Source organism: Lemur catta, chromosome 9 (assembly GCF_020740605.2).
Source record: "Lemur catta isolate mLemCat1 chromosome 9, mLemCat1.pri, whole genome shotgun sequence".
Classification (NCBI taxonomy): domain Eukaryota; kingdom Metazoa; phylum Chordata; class Mammalia; order Primates; family Lemuridae; genus Lemur; species Lemur catta.
Genome location: NC_059136.1, coordinates 65728300 through 65751393, shown reverse-complemented (window position 1 = coordinate 65751393; position 23094 = coordinate 65728300). Strand labels below are relative to the sequence as shown.

General features: G+C 37.0%; 1 protein-coding gene across 1 annotated transcript in view; it reads left to right on the top strand.

The window, feature by feature from the left end:
* Positions 1-23094, top strand: part of NECAB1 (N-terminal EF-hand calcium binding protein 1) — a 144322-nt gene that overhangs the window by 73040 nt on the left and 48188 nt on the right. The gene's annotated exons all lie outside the window — the stretch shown is intronic.

The window sequence follows — 23094 nt, the reverse complement described above, 5'->3', positions numbered from 1 at the left end:
CCTAGACAGAGGATGCTAAACGAGGACCAAGTTTGAGGAGATAAGATTGTAAGTTCTCCTTCTGTACCTTTTGAACCTTATTTGCCTTTGAGACATCTAAGGAGTGTCAGGTAAACCATTAGATACAGCAATCTAAATCTTAGAGATGAGGTCTAGACTGGAGAAATAAATTTATGAATGTCAGCACTTAGGCAAAGAACTTGAATGACATCATCTAGAAAGAGAATAAGAAGTAAAAAGAGGAAAGGACCTAACACTGTGCCATAAGAAACTTCTACCTTTGACGGTGGGTGCAGGAGAGAAAGAGCCAGAAAGTGAGTCTGAAAAGTGGTGGGTAGGAAGATATGAGGAGAGCTGGGGAGTAATTGAGAGAGTAATTCAAGATTTCTATTGAGAGCATAATTCAAGACATAGGGAACGGTCAGGAGTGTTGATCACTATGTAGAGATTAAGAGAGATGAGAGTTAAATTTTCCATTGTCAGTGAATCAAAAAAGATATTTTAGCATATAAGATATATGACAAATAAATTTTAAAGCATATGTGGAATTTCTGGATAAAGACAGATTTTATACATCCATTGAATTCTGCTTGCTCCTGAAGCCTCATGAAAAAGGCTAAAATGAGATTTTTTAAATGGGAAGGGTATAGCAACAGAATTTGGAAACTGAAAAGCAGATGGACAAGTGGTAGATGACAGAAGCCTTGAGACATTTAACTACTTGGCATACAGTGAGAAAACCAGAAAGCCACCAGTTCTGCTCCTAGAAGCAAAGGCTCAGGAATGGTGGCACTAGTTGCTACTAGGATAGGAGTAATGGTAAGGCTAAAATAGGGTTGTCCTGTCGGAAATCCGTGTGAGAAGCAGTTAGATTCCCAGATCCCCTGCTCTGCTCTACCCATCTGAGCAACTACCTCTTTGACAACCCAAGTAGAAAACATAGATTTGTTTCTGAAAAGGGTAAAAGAGAAGTTCTGTGCCCTGGGGCTACATCAGCCACAGTTGAGGGATTAAGTAAAAGTTTACATAGTAAATGAAAAGACCTCCAGCTTTCTTCTTTACTTAACTCCAGAGCTTTGGAAGGAGGCTTATGTCCTCCTGGCACACAGACAGAGTGGTCTGTGAGAAATCTCAGCGATAAAGACTCTCCAGTGTTAGGTTCCAGCCAGATTCCTCTCTTCTCCCTGAGCATACTAATCAGATTGTTCCTAGCCCACCCACACATAAAGTGCATGCGTAGTCAGCCATGAAGCATCACAAACTTCTTACAGGAAAAAAGCAAAGACTAAAACAACAACAACAACAGCAAAAAACACCAAGACAAAGAAGGAAGGAAGAAAGAAAGGAAAGAAAAACGAAAGGGGAGGAAGGACAGAGTTAACAAAATGGAATTATGCAGGAAGATGAAAACTTCAAAAATATTCTTAACCTCCTTGGAGAGACAAGAGAAGATATTGCATCATGCAGCAAGAATAGGATGACAAACAGTGGACAACCAGAGAACAAGAAAGAGCTCTTGGAAACTAAAACAAGAGAGCACAAATAAAGACTCAACAGAATTTTTAAAAATAAAGTTTAGAAAGTCTCCCAAAAAGTAAAGCAACACAGAAAATAAAAGAAAATTGGAGCGTTGCCTAGGATGTCCTATATCCAAATGACAAATTCCAGAAAGAGAGAACAGAGAAAACAGAAAAAAAGTGGAATCAGAATACATTTTCTCTTGACCTCTTCAGGAATATTTGGAAACTGCATAATAACTTCATTCCTTAGTAACTTCTCTCTGGAAATGTTTATTTTTTTACATCTCTGTTTGGTGTAGCTGCCTTCTCTCCTCATTCTCATCTTAAACACCATGGCCTCAGAAAGGTCTTCTCTGACCACCCTATCTTTAAAAAAGTCTGAAAAAAAGGTCATCTCTATTAAAGTATCTTATCTGTTCCTTACTGGCAATTACTAGAATGAGTAACTATGTAATTTTTTTTCTTACCATATATACCCCACCCTGAGCCTAGCACAGGACCTGAAAATTAAAATATACTAAAATAATTATTGATGGATTAAATAAATTGATTAAATGAACATTCATACAGCCCCCAAAGCTAATACTTTTGCTCCTAAAAGAAAAATTGCTCCTAAATTCATTTAAGAGCCTTTCAGGTTTCCTCTAATAGGGAGAAAAAGCAAGTACATAATTTTCCTTATTTTCTCCCAAACATGCACTAAAATCATGGCCTTTTCCCTGTATTAATACAATGAAGCTTTGTGGGATTGAAATTGAGGTCAACCTGTTATTTTGGTTTCTTAAGTTACAAAATCTTTTTCTTGGCACTGACCCTTAAAATGCATTTGATTTATATTATCATACTACTTAATAAAAAAAAAGGTCTCTGAATTTAAAATAAAAAAGGAAAAAACAAGAAAAGAAAAAATGGTCAAAAATAAAATTAGAAAAGGTCCCTTTGTATGACAACTCAAAGATGAGTGAAATGCAGGTGTTTTGACGTTTCTTAAGCCACTGTTGAATTGACATCTTCTCATACTGTCTAGCACAATGAACACTTCTGGGTAAGAAACCCAGCATCTTTTTGTGTGCCAATCTCTCTATATTTTTTACCCAGATGAAAAGTCCTGTCTCAGTAGGAAGGGCTGATTGTTCGAGGCTTTTATGAAAAATGAAATACACACCGTTTGTGATCTATCTTGACTGGCAGTACCTCTGTTTGCTGTGTCAGAGAGTGGATAAAATGGGCTTTAGCTTCTTAACTTAAACTTCAGGAGGTGACTCGGAACAGATACAGCCTGTCGTTATTTTCCTTTCCTCCTCTTTCTCCCTTAACCCCATCCTTTTGACAAATCCTCAAGAGTTACATGGATTACTTTGCTTGTTTTTCTGGAGCTAAGACACCATAGGTCAAATTCCAAATGGCCATTTGAAAGTCCCAAAGGGAGCTAAAATCAGAACCCTCAGTCTGACTTAGGAATGTCACAAAAAATATTAGGCTTGTCAATTTGTTTTTCTTCTTTCTACAGGGTAGGTATAAGCTAACTTACATCATCAGTATGTGAAATGCTTGTAATGTCAAAAAGCAAAGGTAGAATTCTGATGCTACAGCTAAAATTTATCATGTGCTGTGTTATGTAAATATAAACGGGATTCCCTATTTATTGGTGAGGCTTAAAAGGAGATTATCAGGAGCTAAAGTGAAGAATGATGTCCTTGAAATAATTCTTTAGGCTTTGATAGCTACCTTACTGAGTGCAGCTGTGAAAATTTTCAAAATTAAAGTGTGTGTGTGTGTGTGTGTGTGTGTGTGTATTCTTCTAAAAGTTATTTTTCAAACAAACACATCCTATAGCACATTTTCAATGATTTTAGGAAAAAAATAGGCTTGAGTCCTAGTACTGCTGGGCTTCTGCCTGTCCCTTCCCCGTTACATCTGTCTGTGAGATCTGTGTTCTTTCTCTCTCTAGCATCTGCAGACCCTTCCTCTCGACTTTTCAGTGCTCCTCTATCTCTGGGTCCTTACATTTAGCATCTGGGCTTCCCAGGGCTCCGTATTCCTTTTACTAGTTAAAGATCACACTCTTTTCATTTATGAGTCTTACTATATATAAAAGATGAAACAGCAATAGGTCACAGAATTTCTACCTGGGGAAAATATCATTAATTACTATAATTTTATGTAGGATTTATCATTAAAATTTTCCCTTGTTTCAGCTAAATATCAGAGCTGAAATGATACCATGTGTGGAGTAGTAAAAGACCCTCTTAGCCTTATAACAGGCGAGCATTTTCCTTCTTCACTATAGTTTCACTATAATCCTTTAAATGTTCATTATAGATAAAATGACAAAATTATTCTTGGATTTCAGAGCAACCATAGAAAACATTTGCCAAACAGCTTATTTGACATCCCCTTTGTTCCTTGAAATGATCTGTCTATATCAGTGTGTTTAGGGAAGAGGAGGTAGACACTAGGAGCATGGAAAATAAGAGAGAAGTATTAATTTTTTGAGGGTACAAGTTTGGTTCAATAGAAGGAAGCCCTGAATCAGGCCTAAGCCTTAGAATCCTCCTTGCAGTCTTGGCCAGACTTCTGCCCAGTGCCTGGCAAAAGGGAACCTCCAGGCCCCTGGAAAGGTTGCTCATAGTCATGAGGAACATGGTCCTCTCATAAAAGACCCATGTTCTGCTGAAGAACCTTGTAGTACCTGCCGACTCGGACAGTAAGGAGTCCTGGGCAGAGAACCCATCACCTGTGACTGGGCAAGTGGGGACAGAACTGAGGTGAAATACCTAACTCTTCTAATTCACATGAGCATGACTTGGGGATAATTCAACGGTGAAAAGAGGCCCCTTTGAAGTTACTAATAGGGTGCCCACAGTGGGTATGGGTGCTCAGTTCAGGCAAAGATCAGCAAGGTGGTGGCTAAGATGGATACCCTAGGAGGAGAGAGGACAAGATCTCGTAGTGAAGTATAAGCAGGCTCAAGACTTGATTGGCACCCACCTGGCAACCACGTCATTGGTCCTTTCTTGCCATTGCTGCAGCTCTGCCAGACTCTTCGTGGCTGACCTGACATCCCTAATCCAAGGTGCCAGACAAAGCCTAATTATTCTTCTGCAGCCTTCACAGTGGCTACAACCAAAAAGAGGATGAGGAATAACAGTAAATGCCAACTAGCATTTATAGAATACCTTGGAGTTTTCAACATGCTTTAATATACATTATTTCATTTATTCTTCCTAACATCCTAGTGAGGAGTGTTAGACAAACAGTAACATACCCATGTCAAAAATGAGGAAACTGAGTCACAAAGTGGTTAGTTGATTTATAGATATCATAAAGATAGATTTAAACCTAATGATTCTCATTTAAAAATTTTTTTATTTTCGGTTTATGTGGTTCCATAGTGAACATATTATAAATATACAATTCTAAATTGTATCATGACACAAAAACATTTCTGGTGCTAGGTAGTTTTGGTCTTTGAAACAATTGAAATCTTCAGAATTTAGCTGTGTGATCAGTAAAGGCATGGAGATTTCCAGTTTTTCTGTTAGAATTACTTTCAGTTTTGTTTTAAACAAATGAACAAGTAGGTATCTGGAGCACAGTGCAATATGTGAAGAACATATTAAAGAAATTATAGACAGAAGTGAATGATAATTAAATGCTGAAATAATTAAATGCTGAAATCAAAAGATGAAGGTGCATAAGCAAAATTCTAGGCCAGGAAGTTTTAATGCAGTTTGATGTCATCAGAGAAATAGATGAAACTTTAATTAGAAAACAAGGGATATTTAGCTTTTTACATACTGGAAGAGTGAAATATATCCAAAAGGAAAGCTGCTGTACTCAAAAGCAACAGGCAAATATATTGGCCTTCTGAGCTCTGGGTGTAAAAAGGATCCAAAAGCATCCCAACAGGAGTCCAGCTGATTTTTTTCCAAATAGTTAACTAATTATGCCAGTGCTGTTTCTTGAACAATCCGTTCTTTATTCACTCACTTAAAATGCCATGTTTGGTATTTGATAACTAATTACAACATCCTTGGGTTTGTGTCAGAGCTCTCTATCCTGTCCCCCTGTTAAACTGTCCTTTCCAATATCATTAACACATCATCTTAATTCTTGAATACATAGGTATACTTGAAAATGTGAAAGTGCATACTTTACTAAAGAGTTTTCTCTTGGGAGGTGGGAGGAGGGGATGGGTAAATTCAACATCTGATAGGTGCTGTGGGTGCTGTCTGGGGGATGGGCACGCTTGTAGCTTTGACTTGGGCAGTGCAAGGGCAATTTATGTGACCAAAACATTTGTACCCCCATAATATTCTAAAATTAAAAGAAAGAAAGAAACTTAAAAAAAAAAAAAAGATTTTTCTCCCTCTGTTTGCCATGTTTGCATAAGTTTTATAATTGGCTTTTTTTTTTTCAATTCTAAAGAAAAATTTTGTTGGAATTTTTACTGGATTTTCATTAAATTTGCAATTTTGAGAGAATTATCATCTTGGTAATATTAATCCTTCCCTTGTAGGTACATACATATTTTTCCATTTATTCAAGCTTCTTTTTATGTCTCATCAAAATTTTTTTGTGATACTTCATATGGGTTCAAAACATTTCTTGTTAAGTCAATTCATAGGTATTTTATATTTTTGTTGCTTTTATAAATGGCCTCCCTCTCCATGTTCCTGACTTAATGTTGGTGGTATATTGAAAAAATGATTGGTTTTTGTATACATATTTGGTAACTAGGTTAGCTATCATCTTGGGTAGCTGCTCTGTGACGTGCTGTTTATCTTCCTTTGCTGATATTACAGCTTGAACATTAAAATCCACTGCCACTGAGGGAACCAACCCACTTTATCCATCTGCCAGAAAAATTGACCAATCTATGCATAATCTTTAACTTCCTGATTAATCTTCTTCCATTTTTCTGGTCTGAACTTGGAAGTTATACTTTATGCCTATTGTTCAAATTCTACTTCAGTGCCATAAGACAAAAATAAACTAGTAATATATAGATTGTGACTCTGCACTTTAGAATCTTATATATTAGAGAAGCATGATCATTTTCCACAATACTAAACATAGCTTTAAAAAGGTCAACTACAAATTCTACAAATACAAACACGTAGAACATTAGCAGATTGTTTATATATTTTTATCAGAAGAAAAAAACACACAGAAACAACAAAACAGTGAACAAATAATGTATTTAATTAATTGCCAATACATTGATAGATACTAGAGATAAACTTGACCTTCAGAAAAGGGAGAGATCAGTGCCCATTGACTAGTGCAGGTGAGACTTCAGGGAGGAGGTAAGACTTAAGTGAGCCTCAAAAAATGGGCAGAATTTTAAGAAAGAAAGAAGGGGCTGGAATGGCCTACAGATAATGACCCTTCTTTGAACCTTTAAGGAGATAGTTTTGAAGGTTAATAAGAGGATATGGTTTATGGGTGGCTGGGGTCAGGTCATGCTGACTGCAGTTTGCAACATATCACCTTATTTACTGTTTCTTGAATGAGTGTATAAATACCAAACAGTGATCTTGGAAATAATTCTGACTCAAAAGGATTAAAAACAAAAACCTCAACAAATTGCAAAAGCTATGACAGTTAGAAGCCCCAGGCAAACCTCTGGTGTGCCCCATAGCCACAGCGGTCCCTATTAGTCATCGCTTTTTTTCCGAGATCGTTTTGTATTTTCAGATAGTCCTGCCAATCCTCCCTCCCCAACCAGAAATAAGATATGGTGAGAAATTTGTTTTGTGTCATGCACCTATAATTTTGAATAGCTGTTTATTTCCTTTGTGGAGATCTTTTTAAATTTGTATTTCTTAAATCATTAGCTGGATTTATGTTCCTATGTTCTTGTGTTCCTAATAGAAACTGGGAGTTAATTTTCTGCCTAATGAAGTGAGGAGTACAAAGTACACTATTGTACTTAAACAGAAAAGCTAGTTCATTTTGCCTAAGGGTAAAGTGCTGAACTACAGTTGCCTGCGTGAACTTACAGCCCTATTACTGAAGAACCAATCTTTGAAATGCTAAAAGCTAGTAAGGGAAAGAGAAGTTCATGCAAACATTCGTGGGGATACACAGGGCAGCATGTGATTCCTTCTGTCGTAAGAATTAAATTTGATATGACTCATTTCTTTTGCCAGAAGTGGAACAGTGCAGAGAGAGAAATTCAAAATTAATCTATGTTGTATTTCTCAGATCTGACAGGCATTAATTATCGTCATGTTCTTTCCCTTTCCGTGGCAAACAAGAAACACTAAATATTATTTGAGAATTAATTAGTTTGGCCAAAGTTTTTATTTTCAAAAGAAGTATATTCTAAAGAATGTACTTTCAAAAAGAAAATGACTGTGTGCAAAAGTACATTATAGGTGCCTGCCATGTGGCTACGGGACAAGAGGGTCATGACCACATGATGTTGTGTGATGTCCCCTTTGGAATGATTTATTCAGTGATCTGTCCATTGTGTAATAACACGTGGACTGTAGCTCTGACAACCCTATAGGGTTATTGGCGAGGATCTCTGGGAAATTCTCCTCGAGTTTCTTTAGACTTATTTGAACTTCAGTTTGAATTTCTGTTATGGATCATACTTTTTAGGTTTACCAATTTCCCTACAAGTGGCCTAGCTTCTGACAGTATTGGAAGGTAATGTTTTCCTTAGTTGTGCACATGGGTCTCAGAATACTGGCTGTGTGTCATTACTTTATAAGATTGAATTTCTACCTAGGAGGCTACTTAGCTTTACTTTATGAACTAAAATAATAATAATGATGATTATGTAATAATATAGCTAACATTTACTGAGTCATTACCATTTACCAAGCACAATGCTAAGCACTTTTATTTTAATATTATCAGGTTTCAGTCTGAAATGTCAGTTCTTAGTGCGCTCATGGCCAAAAAATGACCAGATGTGCCAAAGTAAGGCAAGCACGAAAATGAAGTTTATTGAGGAAAGAAAGATAGGATTATAGGGCAAGAGTAAGATAGAGGTTTACAGATTGTGATACATATGCCACAGATGATGACCAGACCCATTGTCACAGCAAAAGGAAGGGCACAAACAGGGCCTGGTTATAGTCTGCATCTTGTTTTATAGTGCCCAGATTGGTACCTCCCTAGTGGCTGAGATGTCACCGTGGAACCACCATGACTGGACAGCTGGGAGTTGCATACGGGTTGTTCTACACATGTGGGTTGTTCTAGTTCAATTTCTGGACTCTGTGGTACCTATGCTGCTTGTGGCTAGAGAGTCCTCTGCACTTTTGCAGCTGGCGTGCTAAGTTCTGATTGGCAGATTTGTAGGGTATTCCCTCCTCCCCCAGGTATGACAGTAGCTCAAGATAGGATTAGGGTGGGGAAGGACCAAAATGGGGGCCTGGGACCCACCGTTGTCCTTTTTCCCAGGTGGAGCAATTGCACCATGGCAACAGCACCCACTTTCGTACCTAGGAGACCTGGAATCCCTCACTATCTACCTAACAATATCATGTTGTATCTTAATCTTTTATTAAGTAGGTTCTGTAATTATCCCTGTAGGTGTGTGCAGAAATGGAGGTCAAAAAGATGTTAGATAATTCACTCAAGGTCATGCAACTAAGATGTGGACAGCAGTCTCAAACTGATGCCCTGTCAATTCTAGCCCTTCTTGGCTTGAAGGTACCATAGTTTCTGTCAATTTTTTGAGAAGATGACAAAAATCATGGCTGGGTAGACAGAAAAGAAAAAATATTTCAGGACTTGTTAGTTGTAATCCTTTCAAACAAAGGACGTAGAGTTGGTCACATGGAGGTCAGTTAGGGGAGCTTTCTTTCTCTCATATGCGCTTGTTTGTTTCCTGTCACCTCTAAAATGAAGATAATGTTTACTCCAGTGATAATATTGATCTTTAGGTTTTGAAAGAAAAGTTATTGTACATATTATGCCATTTTGTGTTTATGTATGTGTTATTCTAGGTAGTTTTAAAGAATTCTAGAAAGTTTTTCACTATTTTCAATAAGCATTACTTATTACCACCTAGAAAAAAATGTACTAGAACTGTGAATTTTTCTCATTTTTAAAAATATCATTCTTGATCTGATTCATTTTGGTTGTTAACAGTCACAGAATGAATTAAGAAACACAAAAGTTAAGGTTGTCAGTACTGAATGTTTTCCTGTTCAAGTATATTTTTATATATCTAACATAATGGATAAAGGCCAAGACTTTTTGGCTAACAACAACAAACAAAATAGCAATTATGTAAAATGTTCAGAAAATATTTGTGTAAGGATTTTTCTTGGTTTTCTCAGGAATGTCAAAATATATTGCTTATCACTCTTTACTCCTCACATGTTCATGTAGGTTTTCTATATGATTCTGAATATCAGTATTTCAATTAAACAAACTGAAGTGGGTGAGCGGTTAACACATAGATGTTATCTCTAATGTGGGAGAGAAATGTGCCTTGATTTATAATTTAGTCAAGCATAAGCAATACTAACTACCTAATTATAACAAACATTTGATAGCATCATGATTTCTATCATTTTAAAAAACATTGGATCACTAAATCCCACACCTATCAAATTTTCCTTATAATATATACACTTAAAATGATATCAATAAACAAATATTTTTAATGAAAAAGAAATGACCCATATGATTATCACCCACATGAAAGGGCCGTATACTGTTTGTGTCCCCTTCAGATCTTTGTCACCATCTGCCCTTTCCTTTATCCCCTGTGGTCAAATCAATCAACCAGTCCTCATGACTTTATCTCTTTAATATTGCTCACATCTGTCCTCTTCTCTCTCCACCCTCTGTGTGGGCCATGGTAGGCAGATCCACCATGACTCTCACTGGGATTCCTTGTCATAGACATCCAATTCAATGTTTTGCATCCACTGTTGTCTGCGGACCATGCTCTACCCTGCAGATGAGAAATCTTTCCAAAAAATAGGACTTTCCCTTATCTTCCTAAAGACCTTACAATGATTCCTCATTGCTCTCAGGAAAAAGTCCAAACTCTGTCCAGAGCACACAAAGCCCACCCAGATCTGAGCCTTCCCTGCCCACCTTTCTAGTCCCACCACTGGCCAGTCCTTACCATGTGATCTCAGCCCCAGCCACACACAGTTCCCTGAGTTCTCCACGGTCTCCCTCTCCTGATGGGGCCTTGCCATAGAGTGGTCCTCTGTGGACAATGTTCCTCTGCCCTCCGGGGCCATGGGGCCATCCACAGGGCTCCTCCAGCTATCTACTTGCTCTTCATCTGGCTGGTCCTGTGACATTCCTGGTCATATTACAAGACTTAGCTTAAATGTCACTTCCCCTAGGAGGCCTTTATTCTTAAAATGTTTTATTTTTAATTATTATGGGTACGTAATAGTTGTATGTCTTTATAGGGTACATGTGATGTTTTGATAGAGGCACACAACGCATGTTAATCAAACCAGGGTAATTACAGTATCCATCACCTCAACCATTGATCACTTCTTTGTGTTAGGAACATTCCAGTTCCACTCTTTTAGTTATTTTAAAGTACACCCTAACTATTGTTGACTCTAGTCACTTCGTTGTACTATCAAATATTGTTCATTCTATCTATCTAACTATATTTTTGCACCCATTAACCATCCCTATTTTATCCCCATCTCCCCACTACCCTTTCCAGCCTCTGTCAACCATCATTCTGTTCTCTGTCTCCATGAGATCAATTGTTTTAATATTTAGCTCCCACATGTGAGTGAGAATATGTGAGATTTGTCTTTCTGTAATTGGCTTATTTCACATAACATAATGTTCTCCAGTTCCATCCATGTTGTTTTAAATGACAGGGTTTCATTCTTTGGGGTGGCTATATAATATTCTGTGGTGTGTATGTACCACAATTCTTTATCCATTCATCTATTGATGAACACTTAAGTTGATTCTAAATGTTGGCAATTGTGAGTAGTGCTTGCAATAAACATGGGAGTGAAGGTATCTTATGATACACTGATTTCCTGGGAGGCATTTCTTGATCCTCCAAGGGCAGATTGAGTGCTCTCAAACCACCTCACACACATCCCCGTGATAGCTCCTTTCACTTTTTACTTGTCTATCACTCCAACTGTCTTGAAGTGTCATATCTCATTGTATCACCAATAACTAGTTAAGACACGCAGCAAATTTTTTCAAATATGCATTGGCTCCCAGGAGAACTGAGGCTGTGCTGCACATCACTGCTGATTATCCATCAGCTGGAAGGGAAGAGGGGCTCAGTGACCATCATCCAATTCGGCACAAATTGGGGAGCCAAGACAGGTGTTCATTCCAACAAACTAGGGAAAAGGCAAGCAGGGAGCAGATTCACAGAATATACACCCCAGACTGCTTCTAAAATTTGGGATGATTGCTTGTCCAGAGCAACAAAATATTCTTTTTGAATTCACCGGCTCACGGGGTGAAAACTATCTATCTACAGCCGGCCTGGGTTCCACTGGTGCTGGAGGCAGTCAGGGCCCCCCCTCCCCCCGCCATGGGCCAGATGCATTTTGTGGCCAGTTGGGGATCGGGGGGAAGGAGAGGGTCTAGGCAAAAAAAGAGATTAGCAGTTTTAATCATAGTGCTCACACAGTTTTGTAGTTTGCAGAAGATGCTATGAAAAACAAAATTGTGGGTCAGCATCAAGTTTTCTCACAGTTGGATTGTTTTTCTTAGTCCATTATGTTGAATTTGCCTTTTAAATGATTTTGTCTATGACACATCTCTAGTTCATGATCTTCTGTTCTGACATTTTAAAAGCTGTAACCAAGATTATAATGTGGCAGAACATGGTAGGCGCAGGTGAGTAATATTTTTAGAGTTTCTTAGAAACAGAAGCCGCATTTTCATGCTGATCATGTAAAAAGCAAAGAAGAGAAAGAGAGACATACATATAGCATAAATATCAAATAAAGTGTATTGATAACATGTTTAGTTATACAGCAATAATAGTTCTAAATACTTTTTTCCTCACATAAATATTTTTAATAATGATGATGCTAAACAGAGCCCAGTTCTCCCTTAATGTATAAGGAAATACATGATTCTAGAAGAGTGAAACTACTTTTATTTCCTTCTCAATTCTGCCTTTGAGGTCTGCAGAGGTCATTCCTACACAATAAAATATGAAAAATTACCTTCCCCAAACTATGCAGATCAAAATATATGAGACATATGCAGAGATGTCTCCAGAAAGAACAGTTTCATACTCAGATAAAACTTGACTTGAATCCTAGCTCTGCTACTTTCTAGCATATGCCCAAGTTAACCCCTTTGCCTCCATTCCTTCCTTTTTCAGATGTGAATAACCACAATTTCTTCCCAAGGATGTTGGAAGGATAAAATAAGATAGTGTATGTAAGAGGTCTAGCACTGCATGTGGCCCATAGTAGGCACAATATAGGCATGATAGGCATAATAGTCACAAAAGAGACTAGTTATCTTTTTACTTCCACGATCATTCCCCAGTTGCAGGCTTTCTTAGTGGAAACAATTGCTAAACATGTAGCTTGGTGCTTTATGGAGATATCTTAGATTATTTCCTAGAACAAAACCCAAAATGTTTTATTCCTACAAGATAGAGAATTCAACAGAGCAGCTAATCAATAATCTAAGTAAAAATTTGGAATGTTGATCATTCAGAGAAAAATTTCAAGTAGAAGTTTACTATCCTGACTTTTGGAAAGAAAAAAAAACAATAACAATGAGCACTTCATGAAACTTTCCTTCATTATGTGAATGCACATTTCAGCTGACCTGTGAAAACCAAATCAATAGCTGAAGCACATGGGCTTGTTGCTGGGAGAACATGAGTCTGGTGGATGCGTAGAGATGCAGGCCCTCCCCTGAGTGATTGACTAAGCTGCTATTTATGGGCAGAGACACATATGATTGTGTGGAGGCACAAATGTCTGTCAACAACACAATTTTCAAAACTCAACAGAAATTAATTCATAAAAATATAGGGGAACAACTGAAAAGGAAGCACAGCTCCTAGTCAGCCATCTCCTTATTAATGTGATCAAAACAGATCATCTGCAGTGACAGAACATGTACTCCTACAAGCCCCAAGGAAGCACAAAGGAGGTATGTGAGACCTACCTACCTACCCAGAGTTATAAATAGCTCCAGGAGCAGCATCTAATGCCTCTGAATCCCAGAAAGAAAACACAAAAAGTAGTCTCAACACTGAGGAAGAAGCACAGATATCTTTTGAAAAACAATAAACAAAAGGTATGTATGTGGAGAGCAAGTGCTTCCTCAATCCACTTTAATAGACTCACAAAAGGCATCTACTATGTTCATTGTGTTGACACTTGCTACACACCAGGGGGAATACAATAGGAAACAAAAATTAGCCCTTCCCCTCCAATCAAATGATATGATGATAAAAACATTTTTTATTAATGTCTACTCTGTTGTCTTGATCATTTTGTTGCAGGTGTTTTCAGCTGATAGAAAAGTACTCCACAGAGAAGTACTGTGAGGAAAACACCTGCACAGTAGCTGGAAGGGACTGTTTTCCTTCCTTCAGTCCTTACTTTACACTCCCTTTTATATTTTCTCATGCAAATCAGGGGTACAATTAAAGCTCAATGAGCTGATGTCAGTAGGAGGATAATTCTTCCAAGTTACTCATTTTAGACAGAGTGTTATGTGGAGTTGGTATTTTTTGCAACCTGGGAGACATTTGGTGGATGAGTCTTAAAGAATCATCAGGTAGAAAACAATAAAAGTCTCCTATTTCAATTTCAAGCCAAATTCTTGGCAACTCTTTCTCTTCTGTTCCCACAATCCTTTAGGGATTCTTCCAGGGGTAGTTAGGATGCAAATTCACTGCAAGTCCACCGCTGCTTATGTGTGATTCCAAAAGCCAAAATGTTTTGGTTTTCTTGTTGTTTGGTAAGCTTAGGACCAAAATCCATTTGGTAGCAAAACATATTTTAATATTAAGATTTTGCTGCAAGAATATCAATATGGTCATTATAGGGTACTACTCTAGACCCTGCTGTGGGTATTATATATGTTATATGCTGAGTATTATCTCTATAAAATCTGAAAAATTCTGAACTTTGAACACATCTGGCCCCAATGGTTTCAATAAAAGATTGAATTAAGATGGCTAGGTCATTATATATGGTATGATAAGCTTCTAATTATTTTTTCACCCCATCAGATTGTATGCCTCAGCTATGCTGAAATACACTACTATCTTAGGTTTAAAAAACAAAGCAAAACAAAAAAATCTACCAATTCTTTGAGAAGTCTATTGCATTTCAAAGGGCAGTCAAATTATATTATGCATAGACAAGTGCAAGTATACCCCTGGTGCTCTGGGGAAAATGTGGATGGATTTATTAACCTTTCAAAAATGACACTCTTATGAGACTCTAATTACGTTTGTGGCAAGTGTACTGGCATGTAATGAATTAAGAACGCTTTCATTTGTAGGCTTAATTTACTAAAAGAAATCAGGAGTTGCCTCCTGTAAGTTACTGTTGACAGATGGTTTAAACGGCTTTGAGAATAATCATTGGTTTAAAAAATAATTCCTTCTTATATTTTACTATTGCTGCAGAATGAGATTATTTATTATCTCTTTATAAGCTTTTTATCCTTTGTCATTTTCTGTAGTGATTTTGCTAGTTGCAGCCTATATCTTCTTTGGAGGTAAAGAGTATGACCTCAAAATTGTGTCTTAGATGTGGAAAGTCTCTTTAATCGAGTTACAGTTAAGGAAAATCCATAATAACACACTTCGCTATAGGGCTGCATTTTGAGCAGATGGGAAAGCTAACTGCCAATCCTGGCTGCCCTCAGTGAGAATAAGTTCAGACAGGAAGGAAGTCAAGTCCTCACCCCAAGGCCCTGTTGGCTTTCCCCTCCTCTCTTCCACCACCACTGCTCAGGGCCCTAAATCAAACTGGAAAATACAGCCTTGCCTTTAGACTTGGAGTAGCACAACATATGGATTGATGTCAATATTCCCCCACTTCACTGAGATCAGACATCATATTACAGTAACCATTTAGGGACCTGTAAAACCACAGAACCCTAAAATATAAACACATTTGATATTTGGGGCCACCTAGGACTGAAAGTCTCCAGAAGACCTAAAACTTCAGTAGAAGCAGAGCCCCCAGGGAGGAGTTCTCCACCGAGCCGAGGTGACTAAGCACAGTTTGCTGCTTGGACCATGCTCCCTGGTCCAAGAGCCCAGTCCTCTTCTCTTGCCTGGCTCTTTCTATCTTTCATGACTCTTGATATCACATACCCATCTGTGCTTTTCACGCATAATCCACATAACTCTTGTGAATAGAGATAGAAACTATTTATTGAGCATTTACTACATGTCAGCTATGGAGCACACGTTTTCTCAATTAATCCTTTAGCCCAGCTGCACCAAGTTGCTCTCACAGTCAAGCACCTGGTACGTGGTAGCTACTCAATCTAGTTTCCTCTCTCTTCACTTTCTCTAATAGTTCATGTGTCCCATCCCAACTGAGATTTCTTCATCTGGCACAACAGGTATTTATGGACTGCTGTGTCTGTTCTAATCCTCTGGAAAGCAGAAGCCAAGTGCAAGGTAGTTTTTGAGCAAAATGCCTATAAAGGGAAAACGGGAGAGGGTACAGGGGCACTGGGAAGAGCCTTCAGACTGAGATGAAGTCCGACACCTGTGAACGGAGGAAGAGATGGAAGTTGGGAGAAAGAGCCTCTGAGAAAGTGTTAGCCAAGCCAATGGGACACCCGAGAGCAAAGACTGTGCCCATAAGAGGAGTCCCATAACAGGCAGAAGCAGCCCAGCTCCAGCACATCCACCGTGCTCAGGGCTTGCCAGGCAGTGGTCTGAAGAGAACATGGCAGCGTGAACACTGCAGAGATCCCCCGGTGTGGCAGCTGGAGACTGTCAGATAAATGCAGGCTTACAGCAGCTTCTCTCTTGCGGCTCCTCCATGGCTGCCTCAGTACCTCCTATAAACCAAAAATTCCAGAACCCTTGACCATTCATCTTTAAAGATCCATTTCTCTTGCTTCCAATGTTTTTTCAGTCCTTAAGAATCCAGTCTTTACAAGTTTTTAAAAGCAAATATCCTTGAAAAGGGAAAGATCTAAAGTCCTTGTTATTGAATAACTTCACAGAGGGTAGTTGAAATCTCACTAAGAGTAAAGGAACGAGACCCCAAATTTATCTGAGCTGGAGTAAGGTAAGAAACTCTAAGGACAGAGAGAGACACAGAAAGGGATAGTGACGTACCAGAAATAAATCTGCTAGATGTAGCCCTGCCGTAGTTTGTGGCATGCTGATGTGCAAATCCTGTCCCTGATGTATGTAAAATTATATAGTCCATTTGATTTTTGCATATGTTTGTAATACCCTGCTTTGATCCAAAAAGGTTTGCAGTGCTTCCTTCTTCATCATAGGGAGCTCATAATTCGGGTGGGTCCTTATTTCTGCTACCAGTTTTATAATGAAGCTAAACATGATAGTTTTTAGGATGTTCTGGAAATATTCTGGGACACTGAATGGGCTGTAAGAAGGAAGCCCACCATCATTTCTTCCCTAGGGTCAGATACACTAGTGAGGATAAGAAGCATTGTTAAACACTGAGTACTTGATTAGAGCACACCGGGTTTAACACAGTAGCGTAAAGGCACCCTCTCGGATCAGAAGGAATAAAACCTTTCCCCTGCCTTTCTCTGGGCATTTACTTAGTGTTTCTACATTTTCATTGGAATTATTGTCTTCATTTTATTAAGAAAATGAGTAGCTGCCCAGGAGTGAAGCAGCTGACCTTAGTCCCTATATACTGAAATGAGACGATTCAAGGGTCGTGTGGAATGTCAGGGCGCACACAGCAGAACACCTGTGCACTCTGCATCCTTCCACACTGATCTTTTTTGAGGCCAGGTAGCACAAGGGGAGGGTAGAGTGGGCATGAGAGAATTGTTTCACCTATGGAACAAGAGAGAGAAAATGACTCTTTTATTCCCAGCCAGCTCTAGATAAACCAGTGAGCACGAACAGACTATTCTGGGAGGGAAACTGAGCCCAGTGTTCTCGTTTCACGGATTTGAGAAAACAAGCACAGAGGAGTTGATGGACTTGCCTAAAGTCACACTATGAGTTCATGGCCAAGCCTGTCACCCAACATAGAATCTTATCCTCTGTGAGGATACAAAAAATATTATTCAGAATTGGGTAGAAATACTCAAGTGAGTTCCTTCCAGTCCAACCACTAAACTGTTAACACAGGGCCTGTTCTGAGCATAATGAAGATGATCACTGTAACCTTCCAGGTACAGGATTCTCTATCTGTTGCCATGGCAAAGGAGCAGAATCTAAGCCTCTGATTAAAATAAATGCTTTTGTAAGAAATAATCAAGATCCCCATCAGGGTTTCATCACTGTCATATAGTCTTTTTCACTTTCCGTGGTACCCCACATCTGGAGCTCCAAGTGCCTACTTGAAATTTGCTTTCTGTTGTTTATATAATAACTGAATTAATTTTGCTCCATCAGTTTCTTGATTTTTTCTGGTAGCATGAATGTAATTCCAGCACTCTAAATATTTGAATGTTTTGATTTTAATAGTAAAAAAATAGATTGATGGGTAGTGAGGTTATAACTTATATTTGTTCTACAATCTAGAGTTGATATTTTAACATTAATGGTTTTGAGTGCTTAATTCAATACAAAACACAGAAAACTTACCGCAAATGTGACAGAAGAATGTAAAATTAGTAATGAAACAACTGGCAGCCTGGAGATATTCATTCCAGTGGAGGCTTTGATAAATCTTTACCTTAGGGCCATAAACATTTCTGAGAAATACCTTCTGAGACTGCTATGATCTAAGCATCTCTGCTCAAGAAAAATTGGTGTTTAGAAATTATGCTGTCTTTTTGCTACACTCAGCTTAAATAGAAATTCCACTGCAATTTAGTTGATGTTTCCTTTCCTTTTTTAATTGCTAGCTTTTGGCCCTGAAAAGCTTTCCTTCCAGCATGCCCTTAAGGGTACAGTTTTTTATTTTACATTTCAAAATGTTAAGGGAGTACGAATGTTTTTGTTACATGGGTAGCTTTTATAATGCTTAAGTCAGGGAAAGCACAGTTTTATAATCAAGAGCCTTTGCTCCTTGTAGCCTCATGAGACCAGAACTTTCTGTTTCTCTCCAGATATGTTTAACACTGACCTAGAACAATCCAGAAGCTTGTGTTTTGTGTTTTAAATATCTTTTGATGGCAGGCAGCAGGAAAAGAACACCTGTATTCCAGTCTAGCCCAGCACAGCAGTGTGGTATTGAGCAAGTCTTAATCTATCTGGACCTCATTTTAGAAATCAGAAATTTGGATTCAGTGGTCCCTTCTAGCTCTATAATGCACTGTCTTTGGTTGATTTGTGGATTGCCTGTGAAATTCAGATACTGTGACTTTCTGACATTAAATTTTGTTTTCCAGCTCGACAGACTCTATAGACTATTCTTGCCATTAAGTAAATAATCTCTCTTTCCCACACTATCTTGAGACTTGTAGTTACATACATCTAATGGAGGAATGCTAATATTCCCTAATTAGCAAACCCTATTTCTGTGTAGTGTTTGGCTAAAGCCTCACTTACACTCTCTTTATATTTTGTGTGTGTTAATGTAAGGTAAGTGTTGAATAATGCATTTTAATCCATACAACTACAAAAGGCTATTTTATTTCCTTTTTAAATGTACTTTGCACAGCTATAGTTGCAAAGGAACATTTAATAAATAATGTACACGCTAATCTACATTATTCTTTCTCTTAAGAATAAGAAACTAGAGACTCCAAATGATTTCAAAGCCCATCCTCTTTCCAGCAAACCACAAAGCCTATTTTTTTGAAATTTCTCAGATTGTTCTTCTACAAAACATATCACTATTGAGTCACATACATAGAAAAGGAGTTAGTTGAATTATCTACGTTATTCTTTCTCTTAAAAATAAAAAACTGCATTCTCCAAATGATTTCAAAGCCCATCCTCTTTCCGGCAAACCACAAAGCCTATTTTTTGATACTCCTCAGATTGTTCTTCTACAAAACATATCACCATTGAGTTACATATATAGAAAAAGAGTCAATTGAATTATGCTGTGCTTAGTAATGCAAAGGGGCTCACACTCTCTCTCTCTCTGTGTATAACACACAAATCATATATATAATGTACATGTATATACACATTATATAGTCTATATTCTAAATGTTCAACCTTATCAATTGTCAAAAAAATATAAATTAAATTCATAGTAAAACATAATTTTATCAATAAAAATGTTTAAAATTATAATGTCCATTGTTCAAAACACAGGGAAATAAAAACTCAACTATGATAATGAAACTTTAATTAGTACTATTTGTTGGAGGGCAAATTTAGTCACATGTAACTAACATTTTCAGTTCCATGTATCATTCCACCTAGTAATTCCATTTCTAGAACTTAAGGAAATAATTTAGTGTGTATATAAGGAATATGCATCACATAATTGTTTATAATAAGAAAACTATCTAAATATCCCATGTTATGGGATATTTGGAAGTTATCTAAATATCCTACAATATGGGATTGAATGAATAAATTATGAATACAATAAAACATTGCTTGGCTATTAAAAATTATATATGAATACAGTGGATATGGAAAGATGCATGTATTTTTAAGTGCAAATAGCTGATTAAAAAGGTACATCTAGTTGTTTGAAAGTAATACATTATGGGTATTTTAATAGCTTTATTGGGTTATAATTTACCACCATAAAATTTGCCAATTTAAGTATATTATTAAATAAATTTTAGTAAACTTATAGAATGGTACAACCACTGCCAAAATCCAGTTTTAGAATAATTATTATATTTTTAATATTTTATGCTTCGCATCTGTATTTGCTAATTTATAGTGAGTACATTACTTTAAAAGTGAAAATTATTTATGTTTTTAATTAAAAATTTTAATATAGTTTTTATAGAAAAACATGTCGTCTTTTTAGCAACTTTATATAATAAATGTCAGCAAATTTTTAAAGTAGTTTCTAAAAAGTTGGGTTTTATTTGTTAATTTTTTTCTATGGATCAATTATTACTTATGAATAAAGAAAGTCAAAACTTACCTATTAGCTCTATGACCTTAGGAAGATGACTTTATTTTTTTATGCCAAGTTTGTGAGACTCAAAGTAATCCATAGAAAATACTTAGCAACTTCTGTTTATGGCAGTTTGGGGAAACAGATTCTTTGAACAGTACTCTTGCTGAACCAAACTAAAAATAATGGATAAAATATATTTTTAAAATTCATAAATATATCACAGACCTGTAAAGACTATGTAAAGTAGTAAAGACTCCTCAGAGGCCAAAATCTAACGGAAAGGGAACTCAAAGAAATAAGCAGTGCAGGGAAGCTGGCTTTAATTCAATGACCTTAAATTTTAGTTTTCAAGCCTTCAGGACTAGGGCAAGAGTAAAAGCCTAGCTACCAGCACCCCTCAAGGTAAGAATTCTAATAACAAGCCTACTGCATAAACTTGGAACCAAAGCCTTCACTCTTCCCAGCAAAGAAAATTACCCCCAGTGATCCTGAGCACCAAATAAACAAAGGAGGTGGTGGAGGGGGAAGATTGCCTTGAAAATTTGTAACTACTAGTCAATTCTCATGTTAATTTTCAGGCCAAATTCAAACTTCCTGGGTGATGGGGAAAGCTTTGAGCCGTGAATTTAATTTAAAATTATTTCGGGATGATGGTCCTCCCAGATATTGGACAAAAGCAAAATCAAATCCTCTCTTAATCTAGATCTCAAATTATTTTCACAGATCAATCTTGCAAGGAATATGAACTAGTAGTAAAAAAAAAAAAAAAAAAAAAAAAAAAAATTCTCCAAACACATTTTAGAATGTATTCGAAGACTTTATACATTGAAATTATCAGCTGAAGAATAAGTATGTTAATATATTTATATAAATATATGTGGGATTAAAAATACGAGAAATGAGCATGACAATACAAAGACAGGCAAAGCAAATCTGAGAAAATACCAAAAAGATTTGTTAAAAATTTTAAAAATATAATAATTGAAATGAAAACATCAGAAAACTAGTTTAACAGTAAATTAAATAAAGTAGAAAGGAGAATAAGTGAACTAGAAGACAAGACTGAAGATATTACATAGACTGTGACTCAGAGAGACAAAGATCTGGAGGATATAAAAGAGGTTAAGAAACAGAAGACTGAAGGAGAAGGTTGGGCATCTGCGGTACTTCCTGGATCTGAGGAGTCAGGTCCTTTGTTCAATGCTGCAAAATCCTCAGCAATTGCCTCTTTTCTGTTCTCTTTCTTTACCTCTTAGAACTCCATTTATATAAAGTAAACACTTTCATTCTCTTCTCTGTTACTTAACTTCAATTTCATATTGTCCGTCATTCTGCTTCAATTTGATTACTTTCAGATTTATGTTCTATTAATAGTTTCCTAATTCTCTATTTGTATAATATTTAACTGCTAATTAACATAGCCGTTGGGTGCTTAATTCTTTTCTTTAAAGTTTTTATTGCTGCTTTTGAATCTGTCTGGTCTTTTGCTAATGTCTCTCACTACCACTTTCTTATGCTTCCGATTACCACTTTTATTTCTTTGAAAATTTGAAGCATGTTACTGCTGACTCTTTTTCATGATATTTTTTTCTTTGTGTGATAAGGATTTATGGATAGATTGACATTTTTTCTGCTGTGAATTTATACTTGGCTGATTACATCATTGGGTATTCTGGGAAATCTAGTTTTTTGATGTGTTTCTTTACAGAGAATATGTTTTTGTTTCTGGCAGATGCCCCAGGAGACTGCCAACAAAGAATGGCTTTGAGTTAATCTCTCAGTGTGGGGCTTCCCTGGATCATGCAGAGGAATTTGAACTTTAGACTCTTGTGTAGACTGAGTTTTGGTTATAAATTTTCAGGGGAGGGTTTTTGTACCAGAGTTGAGACTGAAAAAATGCATTTGCCATCTTCCTTTGTTCATGGGTGGAGTTTGTTTTCTGGCCCTCTTTCGTGGTGAAAGTGTGGTCCAACTCCAGCTCCTCACCCTGACTCATCTCCTGTCCCCCCAGAAGTTGTTAAAATCTGGAACTTTAACTTTCTAGCTAAAGAAAATGCCAGCAAGAGAACAAGGCCTTCAATGCTAGATTACTGGTGTTTCTCTATTTACTGTTCATTTTTGACACTCTAGGTTTTCCCTTACTTTCTTGGAAGCCCTGCTGTGCATTTAAAATAATATTTGTCATATTTTGTCTACCTCTTATGGTACATTTTATAGAAGGAACTCTTTAGGATATTTAACTAATCCTATTACAACAGTGGAACTTCCAGGAATTTTATTTAATGTAAATATTACCTTCCAATATATCAGTTCACAAATGAGATATTCAGGACCAATTTTATTTTTATTTATTTTTTATTTTATTTGTCTATTTTTAATTTTTGTTTATTTTTTAGAGACAAAGTCTCACTCTGTCACCTAAGCTGGCGTGC